This window comes from Triturus cristatus, chromosome 5_1 (assembly GCF_964204655.1).
Source record: "Triturus cristatus chromosome 5_1, aTriCri1.1, whole genome shotgun sequence".
Classification (NCBI taxonomy): Eukaryota; Metazoa; Chordata; class Amphibia; order Caudata; family Salamandridae; genus Triturus; species Triturus cristatus.
In genome coordinates this window covers 702,411,198-702,434,611 of record NC_140587.1, presented here as the reverse complement: position 1 = coordinate 702,434,611, position 23,414 = coordinate 702,411,198, and the positions used below count along the sequence as shown (strand labels likewise).

At 45.3% G+C, this 23,414-nt stretch overlaps 1 protein-coding gene across 1 annotated transcript in view; it reads left to right on the top strand.

Moving 5' to 3' along the window:
- Positions 1–23,414, top strand: part of MAPRE2 (microtubule associated protein RP/EB family member 2) — a 672,904-nt gene that overhangs the window by 277,347 nt on the left and 372,143 nt on the right. Inside the window, exon 4 of the mRNA XM_085605669.1 lies at positions 22,077–22,236. The gene's annotated coding sequence lies outside the window, so the exon portion shown is untranslated. The remainder of the gene's footprint in view (positions 1–22,076; positions 22,237–23,414) is intronic.

Below are 23,414 nucleotides of genomic sequence, written 5' to 3'. Positions count from 1 at the left end.
TCTGTTCCATTTAGCATCTCCCTATGCACTCACTTTTGTATTATACTCCCTTGTATGTTTGATTTTATTTCTATTTATTCATTGCCTTCAATGTTTCCTTTATTGTGGTAGAAGAAGTACGTAAAGCGACAGACAGCAAACAGAGCAAACATTAGAAATGCCAATAGGTCTGGCCTTGGCATTTTCGTGTTAATATACCTTTTAAACCTATGTAATATCTAAAAAAAGGGCAAACAAATGAAAAAATAGAAGGGTGGCTCAACAGATCGACTATATCAACCCTTACACTAGAGTACCCTCTTTTACAGTTGACTGCACATTTGTGATTCAGCAAAACGCTATCTCTAACAATGCAAAACAGCCAGAGGATTAAAAGGGCTGCCCCACTGCCCCATGCTTATTCTGTGCTGGGTGGAATCAAAATGTGAATGACATCTGAACAGACCAATGGATGAAGAGAGGTGGCCAAATGTTCCTATATGTATGTATGTACTATTTTTATTGTGATTTTTTTAGAAAGCATGAGGATAGCAAGACCGCTAAAGCGGTCTGTGGGCCAAAACTAAAAACTCTACTGATTCGATGGGATGGGGCTGGGACGTATTTGTTTAGCTTCATCTTTGGAGCAGCAGGAATTGTACGCTGTGCATGGACACACACTCCTCCAGGTGTTATTTGAAGGTGTTTGCGTTAGGAAAAAAAGATGAGAACCAGGGAAAATATACAGTCTTTCAAAGAGGTAAAGCAAATTATGAATTTCACCAGTGGCGAGGCTACAAAGTGCGTTATTGGACTTTCTCTGAGCACGGTTACATTCCCGCCACAGTTAAAATGGGGGCTGAAGTAGGCAAGACCCAGCACATATCCTTCCTTTGGAGACTTTCAAAACAGCAGGCGATGGTCCTCGGGGGCTGTATGTGGCACTGTGCCTGCAGGGGATACGGAAGAACATGGGGATGGGACAAACAACTGCATTGCAATCCCTACCAGGACTTTCAACCTCATTTATTGGCCTCTTGTGAATCAGCATCCACTACCATTCCTCCCATCTTTCAGGGAATCTTGTGAATCAGCGAGTATCTTTCAGCTCCCACTTTTTCCACTCGCACTCCATTCACAGTCTGGTGAACGATGCTCATGTTTTCCCCACAGCAAGAATACCTCGCCTGCCATTACACTCAAACTACAGTCACCTCCTAGCAAAGCCTTACATTTTGTGTACATTACACAAACGACAGTGTACCTGCACTTGCACTCAGTCCACACTCAGGAGCTCATTTACAAGCCCCTTTTGCCGCTGCTGCATCACTTTTTTTTGACACAGCGGTGGCGCAATCAGTGCACCACACTGCCATGTCTACAAACTGACTCATTGGGTCCAATGCGTAATTTTGTAGAGCCCTGCGTCACATTATACCTTCTCCAGGTAAAATGTATGCAGGGTAGGTGTTCCCATTCAAAAAAGCCACGTAGAACTGATGCAGTGAAATTTACATTTCACTGCATTGCTCTAAGACTTCAGTGCATCAAAAGCCTTACGCCTGCTCGGACCTGGTATAACAAATATTGCAGGGCTTTTACAATGGGACTCACCCATGTGTTCTGACACGTTGCTGGAGTTGCGTCAGTTTTACGACCAACTCCAGCAATGTGTCACTTTTGCGCCAACAAATTTGTCAGAATTTTTGATACATCTGTTAATCCTTGTGCCACGGAGCCCAGTATTGTAAATACAGCGCATCCATGGTGTCGCAAGGACATTTGGCGCAGGCGCAAGGAAACTGACACATCGATGCCGATGCGTCAGTTTCATGTAAATGAGGCCCTCAGACCCTAGCAAGAACCATGCTCCAGTGAAAACCCTTCCCATCTTCAAGGGCATCTTGTGAATCACATGAAGAAGAACCCTGCCAACCTTGAGGGGGATGTAGTGACGCAGCGGATGTCAAGGCGGGGCACAGCAAGAAATACATAGACTCTAGGGCAACACTGCACCCATGTGCAGCACAGAGGAGCAGTTACAGCACTCAGGCGCAGTAGGTAAGGAAAAGTGCCGGGTGTTTTTAACACACAAATCGGATAAACTAAAAAAAAACTGCTGATGTGCAGGATAGTGTGATGAACTCTAACAAGCTGAATGTAACAGCTTCTTTTTAGGTCGAGCTTGGGCAACACATGCGCTGCTCCGTGAGGCATGCTGTATTGAGGTAGGGACTTGAAGCTCAGCCAACTCTCCACCCATATTTCATTGGCTTGTGTCATTGTCCACTTTAAACTGTGGCTGTTCATTGGTCAAAAGGCTTACTAGTCCCTCCTTAGTACCGCCTTGTCTCATTTTGTAACCTCCCATGGCGACACACCCGGTTATATGTGTTGTTACTCAGTAGACTTTAATTACTGCTTCCGAGGACTGTTTCTTTCAATGGTTCTCACCTGCCTGCTGTTGCAGGCAAGACACGCTGTCTCCTAACACTTTATTTTTCTTTTTTTTTAATACCACGGCACGCCACAGTGGCGGCCGTGCCTTTGTTTTATTTGCAGTGCCGAATGCAGCCACATGTTTTTTTCCCTTTTTATTCACTGTTTTTTGTTTTGTTTAGAAGTGCCCCATGCCGCGCTTTCACATTAATAGAGGTCACGCCCCTTTCTGTGGATGAGCCGCGTATATAGAAAGGTCCGCGGCGGCTATTAAAGTGAAACCGCGGCATGTGTTGCTTTTACAAACAAAAGCATTTGTTTGTCAACTTGACAAACAAATGCTTTTGTGTGTAAAAGCACCCCATACACCGCTTTTACTTTAATGGCGGCCGGCCGCAGACCTTTCTTTTGACGCAGCTCGGCTAAAGAAAGGGGCGTGGTCTCTATTAACTTAAAAGCGCAGCATAAGCACTTTTACATACAAAGTATTTACAATGCAATAGGTCTCGCATTTGCGGGAGTTTAAGCTAGTGTCATTTAAAATGCCAATAGCTCAAACTCTCGTAAATGCGAGACCTGTTGCATTGCAAATGCTTGTTTTGGGGGAGGGGGTTATATAGCACGAACTGGACCCGAAGTATCGGAGCGCTTTACATGAGCACCAGTTGCGTTACAGACTGACACGTTCATTTTGTTAGGCATGGGGAGATTAAGTAATTTGGCCAGAAACACAAGATGTCGAACGTCCCTGCCGAGACTCGAACCTGGTTCCCCAGCTTCGAGGTCGACCACTCTAGCTGTTCTCACGAGACTCTGGGCCCCAGTTATCGTCTCAGGGATAGCAAATTGCTTCTTTGCCTATTGTCAGCTGCACCGGCTCTATTTAGCCTCCAGCTGAATTATTTTTCGTGTCTTTTGGCCCCATGTATTGTTTCATCTCTTTTCATCAGCATTTTGCTTTTACAGTTTTGCTTCAACCTCCCCTACAGGAGACCTTTTTTCTGTCAGACATGGGTGAAAGTCTCTCACTAGCACTTTGTGATAATTTATACGTTTGTTTTTAATTGTGCATCAAGGGCACTGTACGGTCTTATCATTAGGGTTGATTTACACAGACACACAAATGTTCTTTTTGGGACGAAAATGGTCCTTAGAAGACGAAACCGAAATTAGGTTTAACACGAGTGTCGTGTTGCTTGAAAACAGATTGCACTGCGGTAAAGGATGTATAAAAACCTTTTACTGATGTCAGTATTTAGGTAATCAGAGACTGGCGTAAAATCAGAAGCACGTGTGATTGTGAAAGAGGCACAGGGCAAACAAAAGATGTCTGAGAGCCATTACAGGAGCCTGGACTGCATCTTGTTCCCTGATACCCTCGAGTTGGGGTTGGGGGAGGTTTGGCTTTCCCATAACTCCTCTCACTGAACAACAATTCCCGTCATCCTCACTGGAGGACACGGAGGACTTGTCCCTAGCCAACAGGGCTAATATTGTTATAGCTGCTTCACTGGCACCTTGATCTTTTCATTCATTTCTTTAATGTTTCCCAAGTTGGTGTAGTCTTCAACAATTGTTGGGCTGTGGATCTTAAGGAGTTTTGGGGTCGCAGGAGAGACATATTTTGGGCCCACCATCTCTGAAAAACTTTGAATTAATTGCCTATTTCCAGCCTGCTTATTGCCAAACATTATTGATTTATAATGTTAAACTTTAAACAAGCATTTACAATGCAATGGTCTCGGCATTGTTAAAGTTAGAGCTATTGGCATTGCTCATGACATTATTTTTGTTTATGTTTTTGTTTTTAAAACATTTAAAGAAACGGCATTGTTATTTACAATGTCAATAGCTTAATCTCTCTCAAATGCGACACCTATCGCATTTGCACCCACACACAGAGCCACACACACAAAGCCACCCACACACACAGAGCCACCCACACAGAGCCACCTACACAGAGCTATTCACATAGAGCCACCTGCACACAAATAGAGCCACCCACACAGAGCCACCTACACACACACAGTTACCCACACACAGACAGAGCCACCCACGCATAGAGCCACCTACAAAAAAAGCCACCCACACAGAGGCACACACATACACACACACACACATAGAGCCTACCACACACACACACAGATCTTAGAGTGGCTGTTGGGGAAATCAGGAACTAAAGACATGAAAGACTAAATACCGCTCACCTTGGCCGGTATCCCGCAACACTCGCTCCAGCTGCGGGAAGGTAAATTCGGGCAGCTCCAGCAGCGTCCCGTACCGCTCCAGGAATGAGCAGACCACCGCGAAATGCGGCAAGGAGCCCGGGCAGGTGTCTTCTTCCACGGGCGCCTGCGTCTCCACCGCTGCCTCCGCGGCCGCCATCATGGACCTGCTGGGGAAGGAGGGGGGCGACCAGGCTCGAGCATCCGGAGGAGCCCGCCGCGATCCCACAATGCACCGAAAGAGGCAGCAAAAGCAGCACAGGTTGCGGTGACGCTCCTCCCCGACTGCCCTCTCGCTCTCCCTCCCCCCTTCCCCCGGGAGCGTTCTAGTCTGGCCTCGTGTGACACAAAATGAAAACAAAAGAGCATAGAGATCTAGTGGTTTGAGAGCGGAGATCGAGTGGAAATAGACAACGGACGACAAGCTGAAGATTTCGTTCGTTGGTCTACAAGGTAGCCATCTTGGGAATAAAGCGGGGGTCCAGAAACGAGTCAGTGACAATATTAACCGATTCAAGCATACTTAGGACTTGGGTAGCAGCGCGAAATAGCACCTCTAGCTGCATCTCCCAAACATCCCGTGATTTGCAGGAGTATGCCGAGTGCGCTTGAAGAGAAAGAATTCTGAATATATATTGCACACGCTTTTCTCGAGAGCAGAGCACGATCTTACCTGGTTCAAATCTCTGCGAAATGTGCCCCGTCTTCAACAAAACACGTGTTGAAAGTCCTACCCCGCGAAGGCCGCCAGTACACCCCAACTCGCAAGCATGTTCAGAGCAACCCCCAAAAGGTATGAACTGCACATCCACACAGATAAGGGGGATGGACCAATAAGCAGGAAAGTTCTCTGATACCTTCGGGTCGAGTTTGCGATATATAAACACTACAACAACAAACCAAAAAAAAAAAAAAAAAAAACATGGAGGTGCTGCAAGTTAATGGAGAAGACGGAAAATGAATGTTACATCTTCAGAAGCACTCCCATTTAGTGGTACTGCAAATTCAATCTTAAATTTAGGAATCTTAAAGAAGTCTCCACATAGTTTAACATATTGCAACACGCATGCTCAACAACCCTCACCAGCAAACCTACTCTCAAATAAAGCAAAAAATAAAAATCTATTGGCTCACCATAACGCCACCACCCCATTAGCCCCATCTTTTCAAATGCTCGTCGCCTGACTAACCAAGAACAGAAATGCCACTGTTACTATGTTCTGGTTTCACACGCCTTATCGAAAACTGAAAAACAAAAGAGCAGTGTGCAATGGAACACGTGGTCTCTACGGCAGAAGGAAAATCCCAGCGCAGCTTTGCTTATCTGGCAGCCTGACAATAGTAGCAGAAGATGGGGGAAAACTGACCGAAAGCAGCTAGAAGCTCACACCAGGGGAATGACAGCGCTACTCTCGCGTCCTGCCCTGCTCAAGAATGCTGCCCACCAAGTCCACGGCGAACCTCGGGGAGACAGACGACTGAGCACGAGCACAACCGGAGCTTACAGTCACCGCCGCTGTTCTTTAACCCGCCCCTGGGGAACAGCGCAGTCTCGAATTGGGTGAAAGCATGTTTTTAGAGATTGGCTACCGCTTTAAAAAACAAGAATGCTGCCCACTAAGTCCACGGCGAACCTCAGGGAGACAGACGACTGAGCACGAGCACAACCGGAGCTTACATGCACCGCCGCTGTTCTTTAACCCGCCCCTGGGGAACAGCGCAGTCTCGAATTGGGTGAAAGCATGTTTTTAGAGATTGGCTACCGCTTTAAAAAACAAGCACACCACTGCCTTTCTCCGAGGTGAAGCAGAAATGCCTCGGAGAAACGCAGTGGCATTTTCGGGGGCGTGTTTTTCTTTTTCTCTCCTCTTGCCATTGGCTGGAGGAGAGAAAAACACGCCCAGAGAATACCTCGCAAAAAACACGCCCCCGAACCTGAAAATGACGGGGCTTGTTTTATGAGACGAACCTCTTCTCCAATGGCTGGCCAGCATTTAAGAGGCCAGCCAATGGAGAAGAGGAGAGAAGAGGGGCGGGTTCAAGCCCCTCTTCTCCAAAACATTAAATCTCGGAGCGAGACTGCGCAAGCGCAGCCTTCGAGCCGAGACCTAAAAACGTCCCCCACAGCTCCAAAACCGTCTCTTACCCTTCCGGCCCACCAGGAAAACACCTGGTGCCCACTATGACCAGTCCAGCCCTGGTTGCTGGTGACTACCTGGCGCAGCGACTGGTGCGCTATCTGCGGCTCCACACATGATGCACCCACCCTCTGTCATACGGGCATTCGAGTGTGTTACAAGAGCCTTGCTAGCCTCAGCCATTGTGAGAGACTCTCGCGACGTGACTTCAAGCTGCAATGGTTCTCAGAGCGACTGTGTGTAGATCAAGTAACCCCGGACACCGCCAGCCCCCCAGGGCCTTCGGGGCTCACTTGCTTTCATTGATGGGGGTTCATCTGCTCCCCCACACAAGCACCTAGAGCTGGAACAGAGAGGGATCCCGACAGATCCTGAATCCAGCAGCTAATACTGAGCCAGATTCAGGTCGGCCCCAGTGAAATGCCCTCTTTTGTCAATTTGTCGACTGCAGGACACACTCAGCAGCATCTACACTTCCTGCAGGAGGCGAGGGAGCTCTTTCACTTTCATGTCCATCCATGCCCAATGCTAATGCCTCATATAAAGGGCCATCAGCACTCCTTTTGTCTGAGTCTCATCCTGGCTGTGGGTATCTGTATCTTAACGCCCCGATGCCAATGCCACCAGGCAAACAAACACACTCGGCTTGTCACTGCTCAAGTGTGTGAGATAAGCTATGATCTGGAGACATGGGTTTGACTTTTCAAAGCTCTTCATGTAACAAATATGTACAACTGTTGGACTGTCATCTGTGTCTGTCAATGTGAGTAGCTGCACCGATACCCTTTTATATAGCGCTTTCTACTAGTGCTCATTACTATAGAAGAGCCTTTTCAGCAGCATAAAATGACCAAACATTGGAAGAACATCAGGATGGTTTTAAACTCAAGCCTGGCAGTTTGCGTGCAGCTCCTCGATGCCAGTTCATAGCTCCCCAAGGGCCGGGTTTATAGTTTAAGGAAAGGCGCTACGCCCATCAGGTGGCAGAGGACGTTAACACCGCCACACTGACGTACAACCGTCCATCAAATGTGTATCTCTGTACATTGAAAAGACCCCCGGTCACTGTGGTTCCTTTCAATGTACAAAAAGTTTTATTGAACGGCTGCTCTCGGGTTGGACGTTTGTTCAACAAACTTTTCCAAAGCTTTCTTTTTTCTGAAACATGCTCCCGAGTCATGCAGTTTTACTCTCTATTTATATTTTTTTCATGAAGATGAACGTCTACAATCTTGGCACACTAAACTAAAAAGAACAAAGGCCCGTGCAGCATCATAAAACATACCTGCACATGTGTGATGACACACATCATCGCTCTGGGGATTTTTTTCTTTTTGCCGATACTAAACAGCATTAGCAAAGACAATTGTAAACCCAAAAGACGCGAAACTTTGGTTTTGCTAATGCTTGTTATATTCTAGTCTTATGCACCCCTCATAAACCTGTAGCTGTACATACCTAACCGTGAATAGCAATGGAAACACTGTCAGGGGTAAGTCAGTTGCTTCTCACAACCAAACGCGGCTCTCGACAGCAGACGCATCAACCCGCTGAGCTCTCTTCACGGAACCTCGCTCACCACGACACGCACACACCGTGACCTCCTCTGTGAGTTTTACAATATCACTTCAGGCCTAAGGTCCGATGAATCCACATACTGTTTTTAAAGTTCGTCGAAGTCGATGGAACGTTCGAGGTGCGTCTAACAAAGTCCCTGATGTCGGGAGCCTCAGACACTGCTGGGGGGGGGGCTGTAATTATGCCAATAAGCTCGTGCTCTTGGCATGCTTTGCTTTACTCTGTTCCCTGTCACAGCTCCATTTGCAGCGCTTGGTTCTTCCCTCCAAACCCCTCCCAACTCCTGTCTGACGTCAGAGCGCCCTGGCAGGTGTGACGTCGGCAGACTCCTCATACATGACTCTTTAATGACGTCTCCCGGGACTCAGGGGCGCTTGAACTGTGCTCTGTCCATGCAGGGGGAACTTCCTGCCTCTGCTCGCCTCCTGTTGTAGCCTGACTGAGGGGGATTGGGGGGGGCTCATAGAGGCGGGGGGCGGAGGACGTATAATGACGGGGGGTCGTGCATTTATCAGGTGTGGGAGGGGAAGCATGCTTTAGAAGGGGTTGCAATGGATAGAAACCATCTAGGAAGGAGCAATAATGTTATATCGCCGCACAAAGGGGGAGCGAAATTGCAAGTACGTGCGAGGAGAAAAGGCACTTACATGGAGGTGGCTAGTTGGATGTGTGAGCTGGGGCCACATAGTCTGGTGAATTCCGACAGCGCAGTGTGTAGCAGCTGGCTACCACCAACAGCTTTGAACACCATTTTGTAACTCTTCAATAGAAGTCCTCCATTTAAGTTCTCGCTGTATTTTTCGCTGCTCTTCTTTCTATTTATCTGCCTCATGGTTCCTCGTCCTGTGTGGAAAAACCCACACGTCTTAGAGTTGCGACTCTGATTTACACACATTTAGCTTTTTGTAGATGCTTGAATTTTCGGGCGTGCTCCTGTAGTCACCAATGTAGGAGGTCTGAAGAACTGGAAGAAGAACTGTGGGCGGAGAATTAGAGGGAGAGGACGAGCACGCCACCGCCTTTCTCCGAGGCGAAGCAGAAATGCCTCGGAGAAAGGCAGCGGCGGTTTCGGATTCGGGGGCGTGTTCTCCTCTTGCCATTGGCTGGAGGAGATAATTAGAAAAGTAGCAAAAAACACGCCCCCGAATCCGAAAAGGACGGGGCCTGTTCGGAGAGAGGAACCTCTTCTCCAATGGCTGGCCAGCATTCAAGAGGCCAGCCAATGGAGAAGAGGGGAGAAGAGGGGCGGGTTCAAGCCCCTCTTCTCCAAGTCATTAAATCTCGGAGCGAGACTGCGCAAGCGCAGCCTTCGAGCCGGACCTAAAAATGGGGTCATGCAAAAATAACTGATATCTCAGGTTGCCCTGTGTCTGACGGCCCAATAGTACTAAAAGATTGAAGATGCATCAATGAAGATATTTGTTTTTGCACTTCAAAAACAAATTTTTTACACGTAAGTTTATGTCTAACCAGCAAGTTGCTCCCACTGTAAGTAAGACATGATGAGGGAGATTTCTGGATGTTAGTGGACTATTTACTTATTCATTCATTTATTCATTCATTTATTTATTTATTTATTTATTTTTCTTGAGTTTTATATGGCGCTGGCTAGACACGTAGGTATCAGAGCGCTTTACATAAGGAACAGGGAGTTGCAAGATACACATTTTACATAGGTTATTCAATGAAGATAACAACAGCGGTACAATAAACTACACAAAAATCACACATTAAAAACGGGGTAGGGAAATGAGAATACTCGAGGATGGCAAAACGAAGACGCTGGGTGAGGCAACGAAAAGCAGTGGGATAGCAGTAAAAGCGGCAGATAGTAGGAGACAAGAACAATCTAAGGGGCAGGGAAGGAAGAGGGGGGATAGAGAGAAAGGGAAAGGAAGGCAGATAAGGACAGGAAAGTGAGAGTGAGACAAAATGAGAGAGGGAGAGGAAGGCAGATAAGGACAGGAAAGTGAGAGTGTAACAAAGCAAGAGAGGGAAACAGAGATAGTAACGAGTTCGACAGCGAGGAGTAGGTCAGAGGCACAGGGGAGACCATAGAAAGGTCGCCCGGCTGGGACAGAGGAAGAGCTCAGAGATCGCTAAGATGGCAGATTAGGAAAAAGGAAGTAAAAGAAGCAAGTTATAAAATGGCGGGGGGCACAAGGGTCTAAGTCCGAAAGTCAAAGGGAGAAATACAATTTCCCAGAAACAACAGGAGCAAATCCATCAGAGGCTACCAGAGGGGAAAACGAGCCAGCGAGTCAGGAGGGTGGAAGGCAGTCGGCCCCAAAGTCACAGCCACATCGTCCATGAGCAAAGGCTCGGGGCAGCGGGGGCAGCGGTGTCCAATTCGGAGACCAGGGGTCAGGGAAGAAAGACCACGGGCGCCACGGAAGCTGTCCGCAGAACGGGAGGCAGTAAAGTCTAGAAACAAAGTCCAAGGAAGCAGGAGGGGGCGTCTCTCCGGCACGGTGGCAGAAAGAAGGGCTCAAGAATAGCCACGAAGAGCGGTGTAAACTTCAAACCACCGCTATGACTCAAATCGGCCTCGAAGTCTAGCGAGGAGGCGAAGCAGCAGCGAAGCCAGAAGAATCGGAGGGGGCGCCTCTCCAATACGGTTTAGGAACGAAGGACTCCGAGCAGCCACGGAGAGGCGCCGGCACACTCTCACCTCCGCCATGTCCCCAAATCGGTCCAGATGTCTAGCGAAGGGGCAAAGCGGGCGGGCTGGCTGTAGGGAAGGGCAGCGGCAATCAGACCCAAAGACAGGATGGGGAGTCTCCGCCCGGCTCTTCAGCAGCCCTCCGGGAAGACCAGCGAGGCATCGGCTACGAAGCGAAGGGGTCTGTCCAGCGCTGCAAACCAGGAAATGAAGAGGAAAAGGCGGGGGAAGACCAAGATGAGCAGCGGAGTTAGGAGAGGAGCAATGCCCGATGCCCGGCTGGGTAGGTGTCGGCGGTGGCGAGATACCTGGGCCAGACTCCCCTATAGCTGAACAGCGCTGCTTCACCGGACATCGGCCATGCTGGCTCTGGAACTCCCCGGGAGAAAGCCTCAGGCGCCATCTCCGACGACATCTCGGGCTCACAAGCGCTGGAATGGAGCATTGAGGAGCATCAAGGACCATGGATTTAGGACGGAAACCCAGGTGAGTGGGTTTATCCCCGGGGGAGGTGGGAATCCGGGGATTTTAGCCAAAAAAGGCTGTGTCTGGCCGGGAGCCCCCGTCCGGTGCTCTTCACCGAGCGGCCATCTTGGCCATATCAAAGTCTAGTTCATAATATTAATATACAGTGCCTGAAATGTACCTTTAATTGGTGGATATTAAATAAATCCCCTTCACAACTGCCATTTTCACTGCAGCAGTTAAAGTCAAAGCACTGTTCTGAAGATTTTCACCATTTCATTTGGTGAAATCTAATCATGTTCTCCTTACGTCACTTTGCCGGCCTTGTCAGACTTTTCCTTTTTCTATATGTAAGTTTCACTGGCTAGGCAGTGGCCAGCTCTGATGAGTAAGACAAGTAGGAGCAGATGAGAGACATCAGAAGTAAAGAGTGGCAAAGAGAATGGTATAGTCAAGAGAAAAGCAGCAGAGGGAGAAAGGAGGCAGAGAAGGCAGAGAGATAGGTGATGCAGAGAGAGAGACAAGGGTAAAAGAGAAAGAGGAGGTAGTCAGAAAGTAAGGTACAGAGCGGTAGAAGAGGTTGGCAGAGAAAGAGAGGTAGAGTGACAGCTAAGGCTTTAAAGTGAGGTAACAAGGTTTAATAAAGTCGAGATAAGGAGCAGGAATTGTAGAGAGAAGGCCAGTGGCGAGGTACACCAAGTGGTGATGTAGAGAGAGATAAGGTAGAAAGAGGAGTGAGGTAGAGAGAAGTAACCAGGTAAAGAGGTGAGTAGTAAGAGATGCATAGAGAGATGCAGATTAGAGAGGAAGTGGTGGGGGGTGCAGTAAAACGAGATGAAACAGTGGAAACGAAATGGAGTAGAGAAAGGGGTAAGATTGATACAGAGGATTGTCAAGTAGAAAAGGAGTTGTGAGGTAGGGAGAGAGATAGAGGCAAGAAATATTGAGAAACGTATAATGAGAGAAAGGTAGAAAGAGACAAGGTAGAGAGTCTGAGTTGAAATAGAGAAGGGGGCAGATCGAGATGAGAGAGAAAGTAATGATCCAGATAAAGAGGTAGAGATAGAGGTGTAGCACGAAAGGAGTAGGGCAGTGAGAGAGATAAGATAGAGGAAACAGAAGTAGAAAGAGAGACTGGAGATAACACATGAATGGTGAAGTAAATATAGATCTAGGTTGTGAGGTAGATTGGGTAGTTAGATGTAAAGTGGAAATAGAAATAAGGTAGTGAGAGGTAGAATGTAGAGAGGTAGAGTGAGAGCTGGCAGAGTTAGAAAAGAGATAGGTATAGCGAGGCAGAGAGATATCGGTGAAGACAAGAGGGAAATGAGGTTGAAAGAGAGGAAGTACATGGAAGATCGAAATAGGGACGTGATAGTGAAACAGAGTAGGTGCAGAGAGAGGTAAGGTAGAGAGAGTGAGCAGAGATGATACTTTTTCTGGAACCTCTCCAGAATACTTGCCAATATTTAGATTCTCAAGACCCTTTGGCAGCACAGACTTCTTCAACATGCCACTATGAGACAGAGAACTCAGTAGAATGTAACCCATGCAACTCACTGAGTATCAAGTGAGGAAGGTGTGTATTAGGCAACAAATCAGTCCTATTAGCCTCACATGAGTATTTGATATTAGCAGGTTCCAAACCTCCTTTCACCATGAATAGACACACTCAAGAATTGATGCTAGGAATACTTTTTAGGACTTTATTGAAACCAAAAGCCCATCCTAGTGCACACAATGTGTATGTTTACTATGAAGACAAACAAAATAGTGGCAATGATATTGGCTAACAAACAGAAAAATAAAAAATATTGCAACATTATAGCAGAATTTCTGTGAATCGGTTCTCCAGTGCATTTGTTCCTTTCTCTAATTAAGCTGGTCTTAGTACCAAAAGGAGTCTGTGTGAGTTCCTTAGATGGTCTTTTTCTCACCTGCATGCCTTAGTGGAACAGCAGAGGCATTGTTCCATAAGAAGACACCTGTTGTTTCCGTCTCTGCTCTCAGCAGATATGTAGGCCTCAGGCAAGCTGATATGCCTTCCTGAAGACTTGATGTGCCTTGCTTCAGCCTTCAGAAAAGGAAAGGTGATGTGCAGCTCTCATCTAGAGGACCCTCAACTTGTATTCCCCTGGAAGTGCAGATTACTCTAATACCATTCTAATGCAGTTTATGTACTTTACTTAAACATTGTTGGATGTTATGAAAATAAACAATTGATATAGAAGCTTTAATCCCCGTTCACCTACTTATTTTCCCATTTAACCTTGTTTACTGTTTATAAAAAGATAATAGGAAATCGAGGTATCAGATTATACTGAAACAAGCATTAAACAAAATATTCAAACTAGCTGAATTATTGGATTGCAATGAAACAATCATTAAGATACTGATTACTGTGCATTTATAATGGAAAGTACATGCATTTTAATAAATGAGTATTGTGTGAAATGCATTGAGGAGTATCTAAATACGAAAAATATGAAGATTATCAAGGAGGTGGTGATGTAGAGGTAGACAATGTGAGTGGTAGAAATAAAGGAGGTTTTGAGAGAGAGGTGGGGTAGAGGGAGCTGTACTGACAGATGAGGTAGACATAGGCAAGGGAGAAACATGTGAGATAGAGAGAAAAGTGAGTTGGGTGCACACTGATGTATGGGTAGGTAGAGATAGAGAGGTAAAATGAGGGGGATTGAGGCAGAAGAGTTTAGGTGCAGTAAGGGGGAGGATCAAACAGAAGCATTCTTTTTAAATATAGTTGCCACCAAGTGCCTGGCAGCAGAGATCCAAGGTTAGTCAGGTTGGGCATGCACGCTAACCGTCTGCAAAGCTCATATCCAACTTTCAAAGTAAAAAATGATTTGTTTTTATGCATCCTGCTATTTCAGTTGGAATTCCGACTGTCCCAATCACTTTATAAAAGGGCCCTTTGAAAGGTGGGGCCCTGGGCAATTACCCACTTTACCCATGCCCTAAAACAACTCTGCAGCCCTTGTTAGAATGCTTAGTCGCTGACAGACCTGTGAGGGATCTCTTTGCTTGCTGACATATGATGCTGGTGGCTGCGGTTCAATCTGCAGATCTTTGATCAGCGAGCTCAAATCTATAAACTGCCTAAAAACACTGCCTGTCAAGCAGACTTCTAATTTTGGAAGTTTGGATGCTGTTCTTCAAAGTAGAAGTTTTGTTTAGTAAACATTGGTAAAATGAAGTCATATTTCCAGCTAAAATGAGTGGCAAAGGTCTTTGAAGCATGTTATGATAAAAGCATCCTCAAATTGTATTTCAGGGCCTTCCCATCTCCCTTCTCTTACCATTTTGGAACTGCCTTCGTTTCAAAGAGATACAGGGGTTTTGTTTTTTATTCAAAATATTGTATTAAAGTATATTGCAAGAATAAATACACAAACGATATACAATAAAAACAATAAACAGTATACCCTTGTAAAACAGGACCAAATTCAAGGCATGAGCATTTTAGTACATCCACCTACTGTACTTGCAAACAACTGACCAACAGGCCAGAATGCGTCATAAGGTTGTATGAGGCCAGGTCAACAAATTCAAGTGGGCCCCATAGAAAGAGGAATAGTTCTTAAATTTAAAAAACAATGTCCTGTAACGAAAGAGAAAATATGGCAGATCCAACATCTGGCGCTTCTAAAGGTGTTTTCTGTGTCAGCTGCCTTTTCAAGGATTGGCTTACTTTAAAAATCTGTAAATAACTGGGTGTGCAACCCTGAAAAAGTACAGAGCTTGGGGAATAATGATCCCTCTACTACATCTACCCTTCTGACAGGCCTGGCATTACTCTCTCTACCATAAAGCTGCCCTGTGGTGGCATGAGCGGTCAACAAATAAACCACAATATAATAATAAATATGAACAGTTGCATGAATCTACAGCAATACATTTGGTACACCCCACAACCGGCTCTCGCGCCCCTTATTTACTATTATTATTTATGTTATTTCTAGATCGCAGACACTCATCCCCAGAGAGGTGTCACGGCGCCAGATTGCTTCAGGCCCTTAACATTACAGCACTTGCCTTCGGCAGAGAATAGTCAGGTTTTTTTGTCTTTTCCGTAACCTGGTGTGGTCCGAGCTCACATGGTGATCAGTGGGTATTAAGTTCCAATGAGAGGCTGGCAGGTGGGTGAACGACCACCCATCCTAGCCTTTTCGATGCGCTTGGCTTTAGCCAGTGCTAGAATGGATGAACACAGGGTCCGTGCAGGTCTGTAGAATTCCACTTTACTACGTAGAATGGCTGGCCCAGTGTCGTAGAGTGCCTTGTGGCCATGACATAAAGGTTTACATTTGGTTCTCTTGTGGATTGCCATCCAGTGGAGGGTGTTTAGACAGGCAGATGCCGAAATGTACCTTTCACTATTACAGATGTGTCTGGCAGCCACGTTTTGGATAACCTGTAGTCGTATAAAGAGAAAGTCTGCCTTACGCAAATAAAGGACATTGCCATAGTCCAGTCTGTTCGCAATCAATGCCTGGACTACTGTTCTTGGCCAGTCCACAGGGGTCCAGAAGAAAAGTTTCCATAGGAGCCTAAGTAGGCCAAAGCATTTGCCACATGTCGCGTTGACCTGCTCCTGTATGGAGAGAGAGCTGTTTATCAGGAAGCCAAGGTTTTTGTTGCTTTCTTGGGTTCTGGAACAAGGCCAGGGATGCGTCCCAGGTGTCGTGTGCACTGCTGAAGAGTAGCATCTCTATTTTATCAGCATTGTGCTTTAAACAGTGTGCTTTCATCCAGGTTCTTACCTCTGACAGGCAACATGAAAGATTTTTTCTAGTCTCACTATTTTTCTCCCCAATTTAGTTGACCAGCTGGACGCCGTCGGTTTAAGAACATATCTCAAAGTCCCAGGTTCTGAAGATGTTAGCCAGGGAAGAGACAGAAACATTAAAAAGCGCCAGGCTGAGTAAAGAACCCTGTGGTAACCCACATTTAGATATATGAGGGGTCGATCTGAACATGTACAGCTGAACTGACTGGGTTTTTTTATTTAGAAAGGAGCCGAACCATTGTAAGGGTTTTGAATGTAGGCCTGTCTCATGAAATCTTTGTATCAGTAGGCTGTGAGAGACCATGTCAAAGGCTGTGGATAGATCTAGCAAGACAAGAACAGCAGCCCTACCATGATCCAATTCTAATCTAATACTAATCAGTACAGCAAGTCGGGGGATTCTTTGCAGGTTTTGGCTCTGAAGTCAGTGTGCGACACATCAAACAGAATGTTGTCTTTAGGAAACAATGTCAACTGGATACTGACTAATCTTTCCAGTACTGTAGACCATGCATGGGCGCAGGGATATTGGGAGATAGGTGGATAAAACAGAAACATCTATACCTCCTTTCTTAGCCAAGGGTAGTCAGCGTTAGTCAGGGATAGGTTACAAATTTGGGTTAGGTAGGCACTTAAAATACCGACCAGAAGAGAATAGATAAAATGGGGGCAAGTGCCAAGAGGAGAGACTTGACCTCTAAAATGATTTTTTCCACCTGCACACCTAAGAGATTTGCAAAGTTACCTCAGTGAGACGATGCTTTGTTGTGCAGGCCTAAATGTCCCCAAGGGAGCTCTTCTAGGAGGGGTTGTGTTTCAAATGTCGAATACCTTTTTTCTATTTTATCAATGAAAAAATTGGCCAATTCTTCGCAGTGAACGGTCGAGGGATTGATAGTCAGAGTCAGGCTGCAGGGGTGTGACAGTTCTTTTGTTATTTTAAATAATTCTTTGGAAGAGCCACTATTTTCATCTAATCTTTTAATGAAATAGTCTTTCTTTGCTCTTTTGAACACTTTATGGTAATTATTCAATTCTGTTTGGTAGGCCTAGCGATTTTCGGCATGCTTTAAACGTGCCATGTGTGCACCAGCAATTTGCTTTTTCTCTTCCCTAACCTTAATTCCGTGGAATACCATTTCTCAGATGGAAAATGTCTGGTTGAGTTGCTCGACTTCCAAGGCGCCGAACTATCCAAGGTGTAGGGGATGGTGGAGGGAAATTTATCTAGGTTACTACATCTTCTCCAAGATCTGGAGGCCCGAAGGTATTTAAAAAAGATTCTACATGAATTTTACTCCAAGATCTTTTTAGGGTAGGGGAAGAGTCAGGTTTTTTTCAGAATTTCTGTTACCGTGATGAGAAATTAATTGAAAAATGGTCTGACCAAAATAATGGGTTAATGTTGTGTAATTTAATAGTTTAACATTTTGAGAATAGCAGGTCAAGTGTGTGTCCTGCTTCATGGGTGGTGCCTGTGATCTATTGTTTCAGGTGAAGGATTTGCATTTTACTCTCCAACTTTTACATTGGGTGTCCTCCGAATTTTCATAGTGTAGATTAAAATCCCCAGTCACTAAAAAACTGATCATATTTTAAGATCAGTGGGTACAGCCAAGTGAAGATACTGGAAGCCAGTTGGGAATGGTAACCAAGCGGCCTGTGCACCCAAACAGTACTCGTGAGTTATGAGACAGCTGGAAGGCTAATATTTCGCAGTCCACCATTGTAGAGCTATATTCGGTGATGCAGATGAATAAATCCTCAAAAATAATAGCAATGCCCCCTCCCTGTTGGCCTACTCTATCGTATTCAAGATTTTGTGTCTGATAGGTATTGCTGCAGTAATCTCCGGCAGAGCGCAGCTACTGGTCCCGGTATCGAAGATAAAAACTAGATCAGGGTTGGTGTTGTTAAATAAATTCCAAATCGCCATACAATGTTTGAGGAAGGACCTACTGTTGAAGTACAACAATATCAGACTTAATCCTTCTGGATTCTCATCGTAAATAGGCGTCTCCTTGTTAGTTCAGCCTTCCAATTTACAATTAATACAAGAGAAAGGGCCCAGTATATGCCCTTGTGCCTCTAACACACATTTGTTAGAAACTGGTTTGTGATTCATGCCCCATGTTAGAAGAGCTTCCCTTGAGTAAGATAGTCTGCCTGTCTTCCTGGGGTGAAACTGGCATGGCTTCTGGCGACGGTTGGGCACAGACAGGCTTGTCTTTGGTTTGCCGGCGGTGTGGCCGTGCATCGCCCACGTTTTGATCCATAGAATGGGTCAACAGCTAGACCGCTGACCTGTTGGCCCAAAATGGCTGCCGGAATACAATCTCTAGTCAGCGTGGTTTGAACACACCACTGCCGACTCAAAATGATGTGCAAAATTTGAAATCGGCCCGAGTGTGCACGCAAATACAGTAAAATGCTCCCAAGTTAAAACAATGCTTCAAGTTAAAACAGGAATATGCTCCAATTTTAAAATTGCCCCAAGATTTAGCAGCCTAATAAAGTGACACCTAATCACATTAGCAGCAATGAGGGTGTGGAAACAGCAACCGATAAAGTGCCAAGTGTGTAGTGCCACAAAATCATTAAGGTGATGGCAATCCCACTGCCACGCTCAGTGCCCGCATTTTTATCCATAGAATGGATCAACAACTAGACCGCTGACCTGTTGGCCCACAATGGCGGCCGGAAAACACTCCCTTGTCGGTGTGGTTTAAACACACCGCTGCTGACTCAAAATGATGCGCAAAACAGAAATTAGCCCTTTAGTGTGTCCGCAAATGCAATAAAATGCACCCAAGTTAAAACAATGCCTCAAGTTAAAACATGAATTTGCGCCCTATTCGAAAATACCCCAGGTTTTAGCAGCCTAATAAAGTGCCCCAATCACATTAGCATCAGTGAGGATGTGGAAAAAGCAACAGATTGAGTGCCATGTGCCTACTGCCACAATATCGTTATGGTGTCTGCAACCTCTAGTATGTATGGAGCCACATGTGTGGCACAGGTACATTTTTGCAGTCCAGGAGTGTAAATCGGAATAAATATACTTCGTTCCAGACGTTTGACCGAATCACAGTTATCAAGTCAGTTTAACCCTCAGTGATTCTTCTTCCCTGATTGAAATTTCTTGAAGCAATATGTACCAGGTATCGACTCTGACCTACACAGGGGATATCATCTATCCTACTTTTTTTTGGGTTATTAGATTGAGAGAAGTGAGGTGTTTTTTTTTTAATATATCTTTTTATTGGCATCTTAGATAAAACAAACATTGCCTAATTATTAGCGCATCATGTGACAATTGCTGAGAGAAGTGAGGATTTTAGTGCTTGCTTATTTTTAGGTCGAGCATTTGAGACCTCTTGTATATACTTTAGTATATACTTATTATATACGTATATGTGTATGTACTTTGTGGGCTATGGAGATCAGCCCTAGGACTTGTCTGCTTCCCCTTAGGGATTTTTTTTTTCTGTTCAACTGCCTCTATTTAGCTGTCTTGATAGAAAACGACCAGCAGAGGTCAGTAAAATACCAGAATTGCTTTCTGCTGAGGGACTTTCTTTTTTTAAATTTTTCCGGCAACTGCCTCCATTTAATTTTCTTGATAGAAAATGACCAGCAGAGGTCAGTAAAATACCAAAATTACTTTAGCATTCTCTAGATTCCAGTCCATAGAAATTGTCTTCCACGAGCACCCGTAGACACTAATATTTTTTTCAAATCTTGTTTTCTCAGTGATATGACCACCGAAGGCACTGATTTTATATTAAAAACAGAGCTTTGGATTATACTATTTCCCGCTGAAAAACAATATTTCTCTCCATGTGTTCCCATACCTGGCGTGTCACGCAGTTTGGTGTTTACTTTCCCTCCATGTTAAAAAACAGTAGATGTTTCAGCACCCAGGCGAATGTGCTGCAAAGCTAAATACATATAAGGTACCAAAGGCGAGACCGATTGTATTGCAAATGCTTGTTATTTTTGTTCTAATGTACGCATTTGTTTTGTCACTTGTGTTTAGATTTTGTCTGACACAAGCAACAAAAAACATTTAAATCGTAGATGTGTGTAAACCAATTAAAAAGCGACTGCCGTGTTTTTCATGATTTTGAATGCCTGCACACAGGACTTGTATGTAGAATATGTCTGCACACAATTAGTGTAAAAGCCACAGTTACAACAACAATCTTAGTAGCCTGGTGTGCACAGACATGCTGCTTCCTTTCTTTCAGTATCACAGTGAAGTCTGTGCATCTGGTGCTGGGCTCAGCGCAGACACAACAAAAGCTGGGATAAGAAAAGCGTGTGCCGTGCACAGTAATTAGTAGTAATGCCACCGTTAATTCACTCAAGCACGCCACCACATCAGTGCACTTGTAAGAGGCGACGTTTGTTTAGAAAACAATTATTGAATGGCTTAAGCAGCTGGACAACGTGGTACTGCTCGCTTTAATAACATCCCCGATTGCAATTTACGTTTTCAGGGACAGAAACAGGTGTGCCTCTTAAGATGTTGTGTTTTGGAGACTGAATATATTTTAAGTTGTACCACCAGCCGAAAATGAATGTACTTTGATCTTGCCCACGTAAAGCCTTTTCATGCAGGAAGAGTGTGTAGGAAATCTGGCAGTTCGTGTTGTGTCAGCCTGGTGATGGGTCTCAGCAGTCAGTACTTTAGACTATAAACAGGGCCAATGGAATTATGTGATTCTGCGGCTGTGGCGATTTTCGCATTATTATGTATTTGCCACATAATCCAATACCTGCTGCATAACCTGCTGATTTTAAGAACAAACAAAATGTGTTTCTAGCCCAAACGGATCAAAAGTGACAAAAAGTATGGCGATTCTGGTTCCTGCGCATAGAATGCTTTTCGCAAAGTTTGACTGGTCATCTTTCAGTTGCTTATTGCTGTATTTGGGTGTTAAATTATTACTAATAAGGTGAACTGTATTCCCAGACACTATTGCCAGGTGTAAAAATGACAAAATAGTGAAATAATACTATCACTAAATGTGCCGCATTATGCCACATAATTTGCCTTTCCTTGCCGCATAATTTGTTCAACCCTGCTGCATAATTTGGCCCTCCCCTGCCGTATGATTCCAGTGGCCCTGAGGAAGAACTTAAAGTTGACCGATGGTAACTGTGCATCCTTCTAATTGTGGCGCGAGTGGTAAATCCTCTGCGGACCGATTCTTTGCTGATGAACTTTCTACCAGCAGAATTATCTCAGAGATAGGGCTAGCGTGGCAGGGATAATTCTGCGTAATGGAGAATCCGAGGAGGGTTTACCACTTTCTCCACAATCCTGTGATTTAGTCACCACCCCACTCTAAATATAAGCACCTCGCTACACTCCTAACACAATCTTCAACTCACAGTGGACGGGGTAGGGGGGGGGACAAGGGGAGTGGAGAGGGTTGTTTTCTCTTGTTTTTATTTAGTTTTAGGGTTCATTTGTTCAAAGCCATGCCATAGGCTAGGGCTCTGCATAGCCCATGCTCTGCTGCTTTACAAACTGCACTGTGATACTTTGGCTGTTTCTATAATAAGAAAGAGTTAAACCATAAATATAAGCACATATTCACTTGATTTTTCCATAAAGTTTTTTTTTACCGATGGCTTGCACCTGTCGGGGATTTTGGTTATTAAAACAAACTCCTGTTTACTGTTGCCCGGTTTTGGCTGTTGCTGTCTGTGCCTCATTTTTAATGGCTTCTGTAACTGTGGCTACCCATCTGACTCCTGTGTCTGTGTTGCAGCAAGGTGGCACCTTCGGTAGCACTTCTGAAGAGGACCCTGCATGTGAAGTGGAACGAGTCTGGAGCAAGACACAGGACTGGTGAAACGTCAGGATACATCTGGTGACCACTGATCCCACGAACGTTTATAAACTTTCAAGAAGAAGGAGGTGGTTTAAAGGTATGGATTTGTTGTGCAGTTTAGCATTGCCTCCAGGTCTCTTCTCTTGTCTACAATGCTTGCAATGGTTGGACCTCGTTAACCTAGAACAGGGCCTTCAAAATTGCAGGGCAGCATCTTTAACTGATGTCATACATGGTTTAATGTGATCTTACTCATTCGTGAAGTGCCTTTCGACTTATTTTCCCTATGTTTAATATACCGCAATCCTCACTGTTATTTGTACTGTTAGGGCTGTGCAAATACCCTTCTCCAGCAGTTAGTTTGCACCTTATAGCTGACTGCCACTTGTTGGATGGATCACTGTAGCATATTCTCGGGAACCAGACCTCTTCCATAGCAAGGTCAAGACACTACAGCTCTGCCGGAGGAGGGGATCTTTCTTCCAAACACTACCCTTTGAAATACCATGAAACCAAAATGTAATTTTCTATCATGCCTCTTCACAGTACTTCCTACCATTTGTTATCTTTCATGGCGTTTGACAGTAGCGGCTGGCAGGGAACGGGGGTGGTGAGGCGAGGGGAGGGCGTGGGGACAAAAATACAAAAAAACAACACACTTAACCTCACAGTCGTGCCGCCGTCCCTCCAATGTTGTCTCTCCGCTTCTATGGCGAGTCCAGGAAGCAGGAAGCACACAGGCTCCGCTAAGCCAATCACAACGCTGCAGTTCAACATTCTGATTGGTCGGAGCACCGTGGTTCAGTGCTCAGATGGGGACAGGGAACCTGGGCATGTTCCCCACCAGGCTCTGCATACAGCCTTGTGGGGAACATGCAAAGTGCTCATTACTGTTTGTCCAGTCCAAGACGGCCAGCTAAACTGTCATGCGCACTTGGAGTGTGCAAACCACTCCTCCCTTCTTGCCACCAGCCCCGCCCTAACCCAGCCCCGAACCTACAAAAAATAAAATGATAATAGCGACGTTATCATCATTTCATTTTTCCTGCACTGAGAGCCTCTGCCTTAGTGTAGGAGCCGACCCTGTCGTTTGGCTGTTCTCTTTCTTGCTGTTGACAGCAATAAGCTAGTTTAGGTTCAACTTTTTATCATGGTTGCCACAATTATTTGTAGCTGTATTACAGATCAGAAAAATATTATACATAGTGCGTCAGGGTGCCAACAGGTGTGTGGGCCCACTTTTTGTACCCCCGGGGCACTTTAGTATTACCGCAA